This window comes from Lissotriton vulgaris, chromosome 4_1 (genome assembly GCF_964263255.1).
Source record: "Lissotriton vulgaris chromosome 4_1, aLisVul1.2, whole genome shotgun sequence".
NCBI classification, from domain to species: domain Eukaryota; kingdom Metazoa; phylum Chordata; class Amphibia; order Caudata; family Salamandridae; genus Lissotriton; species Lissotriton vulgaris.
Window position 1 is genome coordinate 166,087,849 of NC_141691.1, and position 14,699 is coordinate 166,102,547.

The following is a 14,699-nucleotide window of genomic DNA, read 5'->3' on the forward strand; positions in this document are numbered from 1 at the left end:
AGGAAACCAGAGGGTGAAGGATTATTGAATGGTTGTATGTCAGAGGGTAAACAACCCTGACCATGAAACCGTCACCCTGCATGTTGTTACAACGCAGTCATTACAATGACCGCGTTGTAACAATGCATACCATTCCCCCACAAGTCGTAATAACGACTTGCGGAGGAGGGAGAAGGTGTCAGATTTAAAATCCAACACCTTCCCTACTGTCCGCACAGACTGGAGTTGGGATTGTAAATTATACTATTCCAACATCCAACATTGTTATGACTTGCGGGGTAATGGTATGCATTGTTACAACGCGGGCTTGGTAATGACCGTGTTGTAACAACATGTGGGGTGACGGGCTGCGGAAAAAAGAGGCGTTTTCATATCAGAGTAATGATGATCAAAATATCAACGTGGCAAAATGTTGTCGTCAAATTATCATCTACTTTTTTTGCAATGAAGGTAAGTACATACAGGTAAACATAGATTTGCTTTTCTGAACTCATAATCTATATGCCTTGAAGAAATATATTATCAAGGTACATATATGTGGAGTTAAGATTAGTAAATCAATTCGTATCTATACATAGTTACCTTCTCGATGAGGTGGTTGTCAATATTTTGGCAGGCTGGCATTTAAGTCTCCATATTCTGGCTAAAGAATTCAGATTTGTGTAAAAGGGGCTATCACCAGTTGAGGATCCTGGTTAGGGAGGAGCTATGCATAGAAAGCAAACACTCACACTGATAATCTTGAAGAAATGCACAACATTTTTCAGTGATTATCCGAAAGTATCGGCACAACTGATTTACACATGACATAGGAATGGTATTGAAATGTCAAGGACCTGATAAAACTCCAAGGCCTGACCAAGATGGTGAAATCATAATGGTTCCACAATAGGACAAGCTAATGAACCCCTTTTTTAATGACCTAACTAGTGCCTCAGATATCGTAGATGCCTTAGATAATACCTGGAACACAAAGGGATAGGTTAAATCAAGCTTCATACTCTACCCTCTCATTAATAGATTCTTCTGTATACTGATCACCAAATTGCTGCTGCACTGTAATGAAGAGGGGGATAGAGACTAAATATATTCTTGAGGTATGCTAGACAGTATTTTGCGACAGAGCAGTGCCTATCGCACTTATATTTTCACTCCCGCTCATTATAAGTAAGTGCAAATCTCTATTTATGCTATATCTGCACACATTGACCATGATTTTTAGTGACTGGCTAGGGATTTCTTCTGGTCTTCTTTGAGAGCTGAGGAGATGAAAGAAAGCCTGGCGGAAGCATTGGAGCAGGTATCATCTGAATAATCCTTTCTGATTCTTAGTGGGTATTTTTGGAGGGATAGACTTGATACACATCTCTGTACTTCTATTCGACAATGATGCCATGTTTCTGCCATACGGTGAGACCTCATTGATGGCTTTATTGAGTATTTCATAGATTACTTCTTGTGTAAGACCTCAAAATAGCTAATTTAATCACATGGTGTTTGGTTAGCACCTACACCTTGATTAATACAATTAGGTGCTCAGAAAAAAAAAATTCTTTAGATTGCGTTAATAATGGTTAAAATCATGACCAGAGCTGGCGGTCCAAAGGTTAAAAACATTACCTTCCATGAGCCTGAACCTTGGGGCCATCTGAGTTGTGTTATCTTAGTAAAGACAGAAATACCTGTTTGAATCTTGCTTTGTGTTCCTAAAAGCATCCTACACTGTGTATCTGGCAGCAGGTTTGATTCTGACATCGCTGTGGTCAACATCTAAACAGATTTTCTTAGGGATTAATGGAAACACTTGATTTTGCTAGAGGGTGAATTTATAGTGACACGAAAAGGCCAATTAAATGCATCACTTGTATAATTGATTTAGCTGAAATCTGGGAACCACCTGACCTCATTTCTAAGGTCACTTCGATTAGAGAATGATTTTTTACTGTACCACGTACCACGTGTCTGTACAGATTCTGTATAACAGAGCTTCTAAAAATATGGTGTCCTTATTTGGTAATAGAAGATTAGGGCATTGCGAAATACTGTAATTAAAGATTGTTCCTGCAGTGGAGAAGAACCCCTGTCTAAGAATATGATTGAGCAGTTTATCTGCTCCATATGTTCTGATTGCTTTTGAAATGCCAATATAGGGCAATTCTTGAGCTTTTTTTGTCTACCTCCCATACCTAAGTTACATAAACGCAGCAGAGCTTAATGACAATCCTCAATATAGTGAAGCCAGTAACTTCTTTGTCAAAAGGCTTATTGTCATGTTTTCACACACCGTTTTATAGAAGCTGTACATGTATTTTGAGAATGATGCATTCATAAATTTCAAAAACTACTTTGATGTATGATATGATGTATTTCCTGTTGATTCTGAGAAAAAAAATCTTTTTGCTAGGATATTACTTATAGTGCAAATATAATCCATCAGTTCCATGTTCCTTCTGAATGCCTCCTCCTCTTCCACAAATTCCTCAGATGCTTGGAAACACGCAACTGTCTTCCCTTTGCGAAGAAACAGTCTCCGGACCAGTCAATGCTCGCTAACTACAGATCGATCTTCCTGCTACCATTCCCAGCCAAGGTCTTAGAGAAAATCATCCACAGACACCTTACTGAATACCTCAACAACTATCAACTTCTCAACACCACTCAGATTGCTTTCAGACGTAACCACCGCACAGCCACTCCCTCGTCGTTACAACAGGTGACATCCAGAAAACTCTGAACAAAGGAGACACAGCAGACCTCGCAGCGTTTGACACAGTCTCCCATCCTATCTTCATTCAAGGCCTTCACAACATCAGAATCTAAGGACATGCACTCTGATGAATCTGCTCCTTTCTCACTGCAAGTTGCCAGTCAGGCAGCTTGGCACTGTACTCCTCATCTGTGGAGTTCCACAAAGATCCTACCAAGATCATCATCAGTTCTCATGATATCATCGTCATCTCCTACACCAATGACACGCAACTCATTCTCTCCCTCACGGAAAACAGGACCCAAAAAAACCAAAGTGCCACTCACAGCTATTTGGTTGTGCGAGACCGAAAGAAAGTCACTAGTTCAGGTTGACTGAAATGGATACAGGGACAAGGCGAGTCCCGCTGAAAATGCACCTTCTTTAGCTCAATGAGCAACGTTCATGGTGGAGGGGGACGCGAGGACCAGAGAAGCATTGAAAGAGCAGTCCTGGTGTTGTGTACCATCACTGCTGTAGGGCGAAGATGCTGTTGAAGATCCTGTTGTCATTGCAAGCATTCGGGCCGGAGCCCCGTGAGTGGTCGATGCTGTAGCACGAAGAGTTGGGTTGAGGGAACTTCATGTTGGCAGACTATGCAATGAAAACTGTTGTACCCCACTGTTGGTATAATTCTTCCTTCCTATTGATGTTCTAAGTCCAGCTACTCAGCCAGCGTGTGATGCCATTACAATGTTGAGAGTGTTGTTGCTTGGATGAGTGATCAATTGGATTGAAAGGGCTGAGCAGCAAGGAGGCTGCTCCTATTGGGGCAATATTTAGATGCTTACCATCTTCCTGAGAACTGAAGATATAACTTAAAAAAATAAACCTTCAGTAGTAATCTACATGATCTGTCTACGTGACTTTTTAAAATTTTAACAACAACGTTTCAGAGCCAATGGACCCATTAGAAGTCTCAAAGAGCCCAAAAACCTCAATTCAGCCTCTCTGAAGTCACACCAAGGGTCAAGGACCTTGAGGGTGAGCGGCTTCGTCCAGCTGGAATGGATGAAAGGCTAAGTGGACCCACTGGGATTTGAACCTGTGACCCTGAGGTTGAACACAGGCCCCTACAGTGGCCACATTAAGCCACCATACACTACACCCTGCTCTATCGGCTGTCCGGGCCTACTTTATGGGTGACATATTTATGAAAAGGAATGATTTGGGCTTGGCAAGAGGTTTATCTTGCTAGGTCAAAATGACAGTTTAAAACTGCACACACAGTCAATGGCAGGCCCGAGGCTTGTTTTAAAAGGCTACTTAAGTGGGTGACACAACCAGTGCTGCAGTATCACTATTATTATTTAACTTGCAGGGCATGGGCACAGGTAATGCCACTTTACTAGGGACTTAGAAGTAAGTTAAATATGGAACTTGGCTGTAAGCCAATGTTGTTTCATAGCTACTTCAGCTGGTGGCATTATGGGTGCTGCGACCCACTAGCCGCATTTAATTTGCAGAACCTGGCTATTGGTAGTACCATACACCAGGAACTTAAAAGTAGATTAAATGTACCAATAGGGGTATCCCAATTTTACCATGTTTTAAAAGGGAGAGCAAAAGCACTCTACCACTGTTTAGCAGGGTCAATGTGCATAGAGTCCTAATGCCCCAAAAAACTGGTTCCACTACAGAAGGCAAAAACAGGGGTAATGCCACGCCAACAATGGTCAATTTCAACGACAACGTTTGTGGGTTTTTTTTTATTTTATTTTTTTAAAACCTTTATTGATGCATTGAAGTATTACAAGCGCCGGCCTACAACTACAGGGGCCGGCCGCAAATTCAGCAATTCAAAATAGGAGTTATGCATCTACCATCGACCCTGGCAACAGCTGCAAAGAGATTACAGCGTATGATTGAATGCGCCGCCGGTACAAAGGGTATATCAAAGGTTTCATTTTTTTCTTTTTGAAGAAGCAGTAGTGGCATTACTGTAGGAGCCGTCACACCATTTTATAAGAAGCAGTAAGAGGTGAGGAGATGTACCACACACTGCAGTCAAGAACAGGAAACGAATAATACAACCTTAGTCAGACAACAGACAAGGAGTAAAGTTGATCTATTAGCTAGCGATCAAGTGCGAGCACCCTCCAGAAAACCCACCCTTAGGAGACAGTAAAGTAGAAGCTGGTATAGACGCCCAATAAAGCAAGAAGTGACAGAAGGAGAGACAGCAGACCCTACTGAGAAGAGGAAAGGAAAAGAAAGGGACCATAGAACAAAACAAACTAAAATAACAAAACCCCCCCCAACACCCGCCACCCTGCACCCCTGTAATGGCTACGGCCTACCCCACTAACAGCGAAAGGAAAAGAGAGCGGAGGAGGAGAACAACATACACACTCCCGATCTCCCTTACCTCCCGCCATTTGCGACCTCCCCAAGACATCGTAGCCACTGTTTGAAGCAAGTATTGAACCCCGACCTGGGGAGGACAGCAGTAAAACCAACCGACCCCCGTTACATTATAAGGTACAATCCCAGCATAGAGCACAGAACGGAGCAAACCCCAGAAACCAAAGTCAACCCTGACCAGTACGGGTCTTTACAATAGCCCTCGCCGCCCAAGCCACAGTCATTTTAAGGAAATCGAAGCGTTCAACACAGTGCAAGTCAATGGTATCGGATCGAAGACAGGATACAAGATGGCGACTTCTACAATTCCGGCAAGGAAAGATGAAGAAGAAAGGCGAACCTCTCCAATAGTCACTGAAGAGCTGTTCATGGTGATCAAAACCTTTAGTAACGATATTCCGCCGAGCAGGGATCGAGTACGGAAAGCCAACGATGATCGCGGGTGCGCCATCCATGGAGCCAGAAACATCAGAGTGAGCCAAATCAGGCTTTCGCCCAGGGCCCTTGAAGTAGTAAGCAGAGTACTCCACAGGAACCACAGCTTGCTGATAACATGTCGGAGCATCGTCTTCCGGTCTCAAACAAACGTTGTCCAGCGGTACAGACATCCGAGCATACATGCCGGTGATATGAGAGTGGAGCGCCCCAATGGCGGCCATTACGGACCTCAACGATATTGTGCTGTCCGTCCCCTACATCCCCTCTCGCGAAGAGACAAAGCAGGATTCGAACCCCGGACACAACTCCGAGGCACCAGGCACGCACAAAGCTGATGACAACAGCGGGCGCTCACAAAACTGGCAGAATCGACACCTTCACCTCCTGCGGTGGCCAAGCCCGTCCACCCCGGCCCCCCAGGAGGGTCTCCGGGCGCCGGACCCCGACCGCGGTTGCCGATCTTCACTTGCGTCACTGTACCGTGTCCATAGCGTAAGCCGGTAACTGAGTTGCCAATCGAAAATGCAAAGAATGACCCAAGTTCGGGAGACCGGACGCAACCCTGGTCCCACAGCCGATGTTGTGCAACTCCAACCCGGATGGGCTAGTAATCGAGGTCCCGGCTTCAGCCCTGGAGCAGGCCAAGAATAGTACTCGATAATACTTCGTCACCCGGTAAGTTGGGAAGTCCGGGATTGCACCGCAGGAGTCATGAGCACTTCATGTGTACGGGAGTCCGGCGGCAGGAAAAGGATAGTCAACAGGATATACGAGCCGCCGGCGGAGGTTGGCGGAGCTGGGAGCTTATGCAGCCATCTTCGTTCGTAGCGTAGCTCCTCCAACGTTTGTGGTTTTGAAAGTTTCCAGGGCCATTTTATAGCTGCTTTATTGCCATCTACCTGGATCTTTATCTTCAGCTCTTAATTCCAAAGTGTAGTTATTTTTGATGTTGGTTGATTTATTAGTGCATACATTGCATTATCTATTTGTGTTCCTCATTTAATGATAGCTATTGTGAATTACGCAGAATTGGATCTCACCATCCAACCATCTCCTGCAACTAATCTTTTGAGGTTAGCCAGGCTACCAAATGGAGTTTGGTTTACCTCTGTGATTAAATAACTTCTGTTGTAGGCAAACTGTTGCTCCCCAGTATTGCAGCCTCCAGGCCAATTGAGGCCTTACAAACACTTGAAATGCGTGTCACCCGGAAAGGCTGAGAACCAGTTGTCGGCTAATTCACTTAGCTGAGTTGCTAGACTTCATACCTGGTTTGGTAGAAATTTGTGGCTTTTACTTCTAGTATTGCAGTTTCAGTTAATCAACAAAGTCTGAAACTGCAGTACGAAACAGGACCCGCAATCAACAGCAACCTCGTCATTCCCTATCACCCAAATAGGAACCTCCGCTCCTCTGAGGCCTTCCTGGCAGTGGTTCCTAGAGTGAAGAGAGCCAGATCCGGGGGCAGGCTGTTCTCATTGAATACCGCTAAACTTTGGAACACCCTCCCCCTCTCACTCCGTTCCAACCCGGACCTGCTGTCATTCCGTAAAAAGCTGAAGACTTTACTATTTGCCAAAGCCTCCGAGCTCTAATCTATCTCTCCGCTTGTCCCTCCGATTCTCACCCCAGCGCTTGGACGCCCCTGGGCAGCAACCGCGCTCAATAAATCTATTTCCATTCCATTCCATTCCATCTCCTAGCATAGTCATGGCCATTTAGATGAAGAATTGTAGTTGTCTGACACTGTGTCATGTTTGTCTGTTTCTAGAAAGGGGTATTTTTCTTCCTCATGAACCAGCTTTTTTTGCTAGTTCAGTTTTAAATTGACTTTGTAGTTCCCTGATTGTTGGATATCCTTTGTAATTGATGCTAGCTTACCAACAGGAACTGGAAATTTCTGTGGTCCCTTCTTTTGATGGTGCCAGTGATTTTCAAAATATTTCATTCTCTGAAAGAGAAGGGCTTAATGTGTTGTCTATTTTTGTGTGTGGTTGTAATTGTTTGTTTGTGAGGAGGGGTAAATGCCTATATTTGTATCTTGTTGTACTTGTGTTGTTGCAGGGAGTCATATTTGCCCTTTCAAACTTCTTTTACTGATTTCAGAGTATAAAATACATGAAAGAAGAGCGTCTAAACAATTTCAAATTCAAGAAGTGTAATTGTCTGCTATATTCTATTTCCATTTAATAGACTGCATGTTAATATATTATGGGCCCGATTCACAGAATTAACTTAAGACAAAATCCTAAACTTACTACTTTTGGTATTCACAGAATGGATTTACGACTACTAACTTTACGTCTGCATTCAGGCCAGAGATTCCTGCCCGGAGGGGGAGATTGCAGACCGGAGGCAGAGCTTCCGGTCCGAGGCGGAGCTTCCAGCTTAAAGGCGGACCTCCCAGCCCAGAGGTGGAGATTGTGCCGCCTCCGGGCCGAAAGCTCCGCTTCTAAGCCGGAAGCTCCGCCTCCGGGACATAATGTTCTCTGCCACCCATATGGATAGCGAGCTACCCGCCAAACAATAAAGCGTTCCCTTATGTACATAGCAGTTTGAATTTTTCATATATCACTAGTCTTTAAAAGAAATTTTATTTAGTGATATGAATATAAATATTTATCATGATGTACCCCTACCTTATTCTTTACATAATCCTATCGCACAATTCATCCATTAAAAGAAACTCTTTGACTAAACTCATTTTGATTTCTTACCCTTCGTTCTGGATGCCTTTCTCTAAGGCTAGACCTCACTCTGCACTTTCTTTCAGTCATTCTAAATGTATATTTTTAGAGACTTAAATAAAATGTTGCATCTCTTCCGGGTTTTACCCCTCTTATCCCAAACACAGTGGTGGCTGCAACAGAATGGGCATGGTGGGGCAGGACGGGAGGCTTAGGGGAATAAATAAAAAATAAAAAAATCACTTATCTGGGTACGGTCGTCGCCTCTCCTTGTGTCTTCTGACTCCCGGCCCGAAGCAGGAAGCACACAGGCTCCCCTAAGTCAATCACAATGCTGCTGTTACCATGACAGCAGAGTTGTGATTGGTCTGAATGCCATGGTTCGGTGCTTAGACAAGAAATATGAGCCTGTGCATGTTCTCCACCAGGGCTGTGCAATACAGCCGGTTGGAGATCATGAAAAGTGCGCATGACTGTTTGGCCAACCCAAGACGGCCGGTTAAACCGCCATGAGCACTTAGAGAGTGCCACCACTCCTTCCCCTGCTCTGCACAGCCCAGCCTCGTCCGCACCTAGAACTGAGCAAGTAAAGGAAATTAAATGATAAGAACATTGTGTTATTATCATTTTCTTTTTCCTTTTTAAAGTGCTCAAAGAGCAGTGGGACGACGTTCCTCCACCTGAGCGGAGGAGCCACCACTGCCCAAACTAATTTTGGGCTTTGTGTTTGTTTCGAAATAGCAGAAGGTCAATACTTATATTTTTTGCTATTATCAATATTAAGCTAATATGTAAAAGTGCTAATTCTGGGTTAAAAGCATCTCACAATGTATTTATAGCAGTTGTGTCATAATATCCTCTCAAAGAAAGTAAAGCCAACCCCCCTGACCTCCCATCTCTTATGCTATTTGCGACTTACTCAGGCGCACACTTGTTTGTTTTGCTGCCCAGCCAAATAAAACTGCTTATCATGCTAACTTTTTTTTAAATCATTTATCCTGAAAGTTCCAAAATATGATGGAAAATAAAAGATTAACAACAGGACGATGGACATCTTCACTAAAGCGACCTTTACATCTTTCCATTGTTTTAGCTGCTTTATTGCGGAATGGTTTAAAATGATTACTTCAAAACGCTTCCCATGCCTCTGTATTCCAAACTCTGAGTTACCTTTTTGTTTTCTTATATAATATATCCTTGCATTATGTAACTTGGAAGGATCTCTTTTGTTGTGTGTATTGCTAGTGTCTCAGTTTTTTTGGTTTTAATGTGGTTACTCCATACCTCCTAAATTGCTTTATTAACTGCAATATTTAAACTATGTTTTTTTCCACGCTTCTATGTTTGCACATCACTCAACAGCTGGAGTGCCTTTCAAATCACTGTCTATGCTTAATTTTAAATCCTAGCTTGGGTTTAATTTGTAATCATGTGACTCATAGATACTGGGAAATGTATTTTCTGGTAGAGGAACACTTTTGTAAAAGTCAGTAGACCCTGGGGTAACATATTAAAAGTGAATAGGTAATCAGGAGGTACCAATTTATTTTTCATTTACTAGGTGAAAAAAAAACATGGAAAATTGAACCCCAAAGGTAGGCACCACCATTGCTCATTCAAATTAGTCTGTGGATTTAAATAAGATTAGCACATATTTGCTCATGATTATACAAGGACAATTCCGCCAAATTTTACACTAGGAACCAATCTTCATTCTGCACACACCATTTCTTCACTCTGCATTGGACAATTATTCTTATATTTCAAAAGACTTCAGATCCTAATATGCATTTAAATCCCTGATATATTCAGTATGAGCAAAACCGTTTTTTTTTCGTGGTGATAAAACTAATTATCTGTCTGAAATTCGAAATCCTTAAAACCGGCAGTGGTTGTGTTTATCCGTCATGGTACAATGTGTACATGTAAGCAAGGCTCGTTTTTTCCATTGATTTTCTAAGTGCAATGCACCTGCTTATATTAATGCGTCATCTTGCACCTTACCAAGAACAGTGCAGTTAATTTGGAAACAACCCCAGTGTAATAACACCTGTCTTCTATTTTGATTCTGACATTTTGATGATCGTTTTTGAAACTGTGTTTGGGTTAACGCTATTGTGAAAGTTTAAAGGTGAATACCTCTGTGCTGCATATTTATTTGAAACAAGAAGACGCTGCATGCATTTGTGTTATAATTAGATTGCACTGAATTTGAAAGATGTGCATTTTCCTTACCTACTCTTCAACACTGTACCATTTTGGTCTATTATTCTATTTTAAAGATTGTTTTTTTGTTGTTATTGTCTCAGCTAAACAGGTTATGTTGGTGTGATGTTTAAGCAACATTGATTAGACACATAAATCCCTAACAGCCAGAGCTCAATGACTGTGACAATAAATGCTCAGTTAAGTTCGTGCACAGCTAATGTCCTTTTCTGCTTGTGGTTGCTGCACACATTTGAGACCTTCATAAAACCAGGGTCCTCACAAAGTTGGGACCTGGGTGAAAGAAGTTTTACCTGTTGAGGGATTTCTCTTCGCAAACTGGTACCTTTACAACAGTGCTACTATTTGATTAATACTCATATTGTGAAGTTTTGGGCCATTTTTCAGAAGCCACAGGATAAATTACTGGTAGGTGGGAAATTAGAGTTCAGGAGGGAATCTTAAAATGTGTTTGCTGAAATGTTTGGCTGTGTCGAATATATTTAGGTAGTGTATGTTTTTTTTCTTCCAGCTTTGCAACTACAATTTTTAGATGGGGTTTGTTAAGTGCTTGATGCTCTTAGACCACACAACGTGTGCAAGAGCGACGCAAACCTTCCATGTGATTTATGAAGCCGTGCAAGGCCACTGTGCATAGCCCTTACTGGCTCCATAAATCTGGAGTAAGGCAACGCAGCGCACCTCGCTGCGTTGCCTCACTCTGCCCTGAAAAGGCGTTCCATGGGCGTTGCGTGGGTGTTTCCAATGGTTTTTGATGCATTCCCAGATTTACCAGAACTGGTACACCTGGGACTGCACCAAAAAGATACGTCTTCTCAGGTGAGGCGGAACAAGCAGAAAGGTCTTCATTTCTCCTTGTTGTTTCCTTCCTGGGGCCTCGGGCTGTTCTTCTGGCTTCTGGTGGCTGGCAGGCTGCTCTCCATCTGGAGTGGGTTCGCCTTCTTTCCCTCGTTTCCTTGGGCCCTCTAGGCTTCTTCTTCCGCGTTTCCTGTCTTGGTATTGGGCAGAGGCTATGTTGCCTTGTGGAGGGGTGAGGGGGGGGGTGGGGGTGGAGAGGGTGGTGCTCCCTGTCCTCCTTTCCTTCCATTGCTTTCCTCTGATTAAGGGTCATCTGGCCATGTCTTGCCCTTGTCCCTTGTGGGTGGTTGCCCTCTATGTTGGGGTGGCCTGGAAGTTTGTTGTCCCTGTCTGTCTTGGGAAAGGTCCCATTCCTTGCTCAGGATGGGGGTGGTGGTTTTACTAAGTGTGCCATGACTTTTAAACATGTTCTTTGCCTCCAGGGCACAAGGATGGGAAGCTGTGTCTATGTGCTGGCAGGGTGACTGCCTAGGGTTCTGCTTGTTTTTCTTTCTTCTTTCCCTGCCCTTGGGTTCTGCGGTGTTGGCACTACTCTGGTGGTGTTGTTGGTCATTGTTTCTTTCCAATTTTTCTGCTCTTTGCACACTGCTCCCATGCTTCCAGTTTTTTATCTGGTGATTCCGCGTTGTGGTGCGGAAAAGTTCTCCAAAGAAAACTGACGCAGACGCGCCGGGGCAGGTCTTATGTGACCTTGCTGGCTTCACGTGCACGGACGAAGCCTGGGCGGAGTCGCAAGATGTTGTCCCAACCAACGGCATGCAGGGATGCTGTCGCAAAAAAGGTTCTGGATCCAATCTCACGCCTGGGGATAATCCTAAGTGAAGGAATATGCGGCTAGAATCGTCTCTACCAGATACAACGTTACCGAAGGTAAGTAACTCGTACATTCTGTGTATGTTAATTAGGCCAAGCTCCAACCTAATAGATGGGTCTTCTCTGTCACCATTTGGGCTGTCACTAATAAGCACAATTTGTCTAGCCCAGTAATATGATTTTATGTAGCCCCATCCCAACCCTGCATCATATGTCGATTGGCAATCTTTCTCAATTGAAATGAGATTTGTGGTATTGCGCCGTCCCATAACTAATTCTTGAACCCGCTATTATCAGGTAAGAGAAAAGTACACAATTTCTAATCTGGATAATGACTCTTTTTAACTTCTGACAATAGTGTAATTTCGAACTGATACATTTAACATAGTACCCTATAGCTGATCATATGAAATAGTTGTACTTGGTGGATTGGTGAATTTTGTAATTTGTTTAATACTCATATTGTGAAGTTTTGGACCATTTTTCAGAAGGCACAGGATAAATTACTGGTAGGTGGGAAATTAGAGTTTAGGAGGGAAACTTAACATGTGTTTGCTGAAATGTTTGGCTGTGTCAAATATTTAGGTAGTGTATGTTTTTTTTCTTCCAGCTTTGCAACTACAATTTTAGATGGTTTTTGTTAAGTGCTTGATGCTCTTATACCACACAACGTGTGCATGAACGACGCAAACCTTCGATGTGATTTATGAAGCCGTGCAAGGCCACTGTGCATGGCCCTTACTGGCTCCATAAATCTGGAGTAAGGCAACGCAAAGCACCTCACTGCATTGCCTCACTCTGCCCTGAAAAGGCGTTCCATGGGCGTTGCGTGGGTGTTTCCAATGGTTTTTGATGCATTCCCAGATTTACCAGAACTGGTACACCTGGGACTGCACCAAAAAGATACGTCTTCTCAGGTGAGGCGGAACAAGCAGAAAGATCTTCATTTCTCCTCGTTGTTTCCTTCCTGGGGCCTCGGGCTGTTCTTCTGGCTTCTGGCGGCTGGCAGGGTGCTCTCCATCTGGAGTGGGTTCGCCTTCTTTCCCTCGTATCCTTGGTCCCTCTAGGCTTCTTCTTCCGCGTTTCCTGTCTTGGTATTGGGCAGAGGCAATGTTGCCTTGTGGGGGGTGGGGTGCTTTGGCCTCTCCGGCCTTGCCTTTAGTTCCTCTGCTGTGAGTGTACGAGCTTCTTCAGCCTTCTTTTCCTTCCTACGTCCCCTTGGCGTCGGTGGAGTTCTGCTTGTGAGGGGGGTTTCCCTTGCATGGCAGGGGTGAGGTTTTACCTGGTCCACAGATCTAGTTCCCTGTGGGGCCCTCTGTTCTGTATTGGCTGGCGGGGTCCTTTCGCAGACCCTCCTTCCCAGTGGGTATTGGTAGGGTATCTATTCTACGTGAAGGAATCTGCGGCTAGTAGTCTCTATCAGATGTACGAGTTACTTACCTTCGATAACGATGTATCTGGTAGAGACGATTCTAGCCTCAGATTCCTTCACGGCCCGCCCTTCCTCCCCTATTCTGCGAGGACCCTTGGGTTGGTCTTCGGTATTCGCCACCCGGTGGGGGGCTGTGTCTCCTGTGAGTGCCTTCCTTGTTCTTGACGGGTGGCTCTGTCTGGGGGCGGTTCATTCCTCCTTGGTTCTTTGGAGGATGGGGTTCTGGTGCTCCAGTGCCTTGCTGCTCTGGCTACTCCAGGTTTGGGGGGATTGCTTTCTATCCCTGTCCTCCCTCCCCTCCCTTTCTTCCATTGATTTCCTCTCATTAACGGTCATCTGGCCATGTCTTGCCCTTGTCCCTGGTGGGTGGTTGCCCTCTATGGTGGGGTGGCTGGGTAGTTTGTTGTCCCTGTCTGTCTTGGGACTGGTCCCATGCCTTGCGCAGGATGGGGGTGGTGATTTGACTATGTGCGCCATGACTTTTACACATGTTCTTTGCCTCCGTGGCACAGGGATGGGAGGCTGTGTCTATGTGCTGGTAGGGTGACTGCGTAGGGTTCTGCTTGTTTTTCTATCTTCTTTCCCTGCCCTTGGATTCTGCGGTGTTGGCAATACTCTGGTGGTGTTGTTGGTCACTGTTTCTTTCCAATTTTTCTGCTCTTTGCACACTTTTCCCATGCTTCCAGTTTTTTATCTGGTGATTCCGCGTTGTGGTGCGGAAAAGTTCTCCAAAGAAAACTGACGTAGGCGCGCCGGGGCAGGTCTTATTTGACCTCGCTGGCGTCACGTGCGCGGACGATGCCTGGGTGGAGTCGCAAGATGTTGTCCCAACCAACGGCACGCAGGGATGCTGTCACAAAAAAGTTTCTCGATCCAGTCTCACGCCTGGGGATAATTCTAAGTGAAGGAATATGCGGCTAGAATCGTCTCTACCAGATACAACGTTACGAAGGTAAGTAACTCGTACATTCTGTGTATGTTAATTAAGCTAAGCTCCAACCTATTAGATGGGTCTTCTCTGTCACCATTTGGGCTGTCACTAATAAGCATCATTTGTCTAGCCCAGTAATATGATTTTATGTCGCCCCATCCCAACCCTGCATCATATGTCGATTGGCAATCTTTCTAAATTGAA

At 44.3% G+C, this 14,699-nt stretch overlaps 1 protein-coding gene across 2 annotated transcripts in view; it reads left to right on the forward strand.

Annotated features, from left to right (window-relative positions):
• Positions 1-14,699, forward strand: part of GUCY2F (guanylate cyclase 2F, retinal) — a 289,968-nt gene that overhangs the window by 182,456 nt on the left and 92,813 nt on the right. The window lies entirely within an intron of this gene.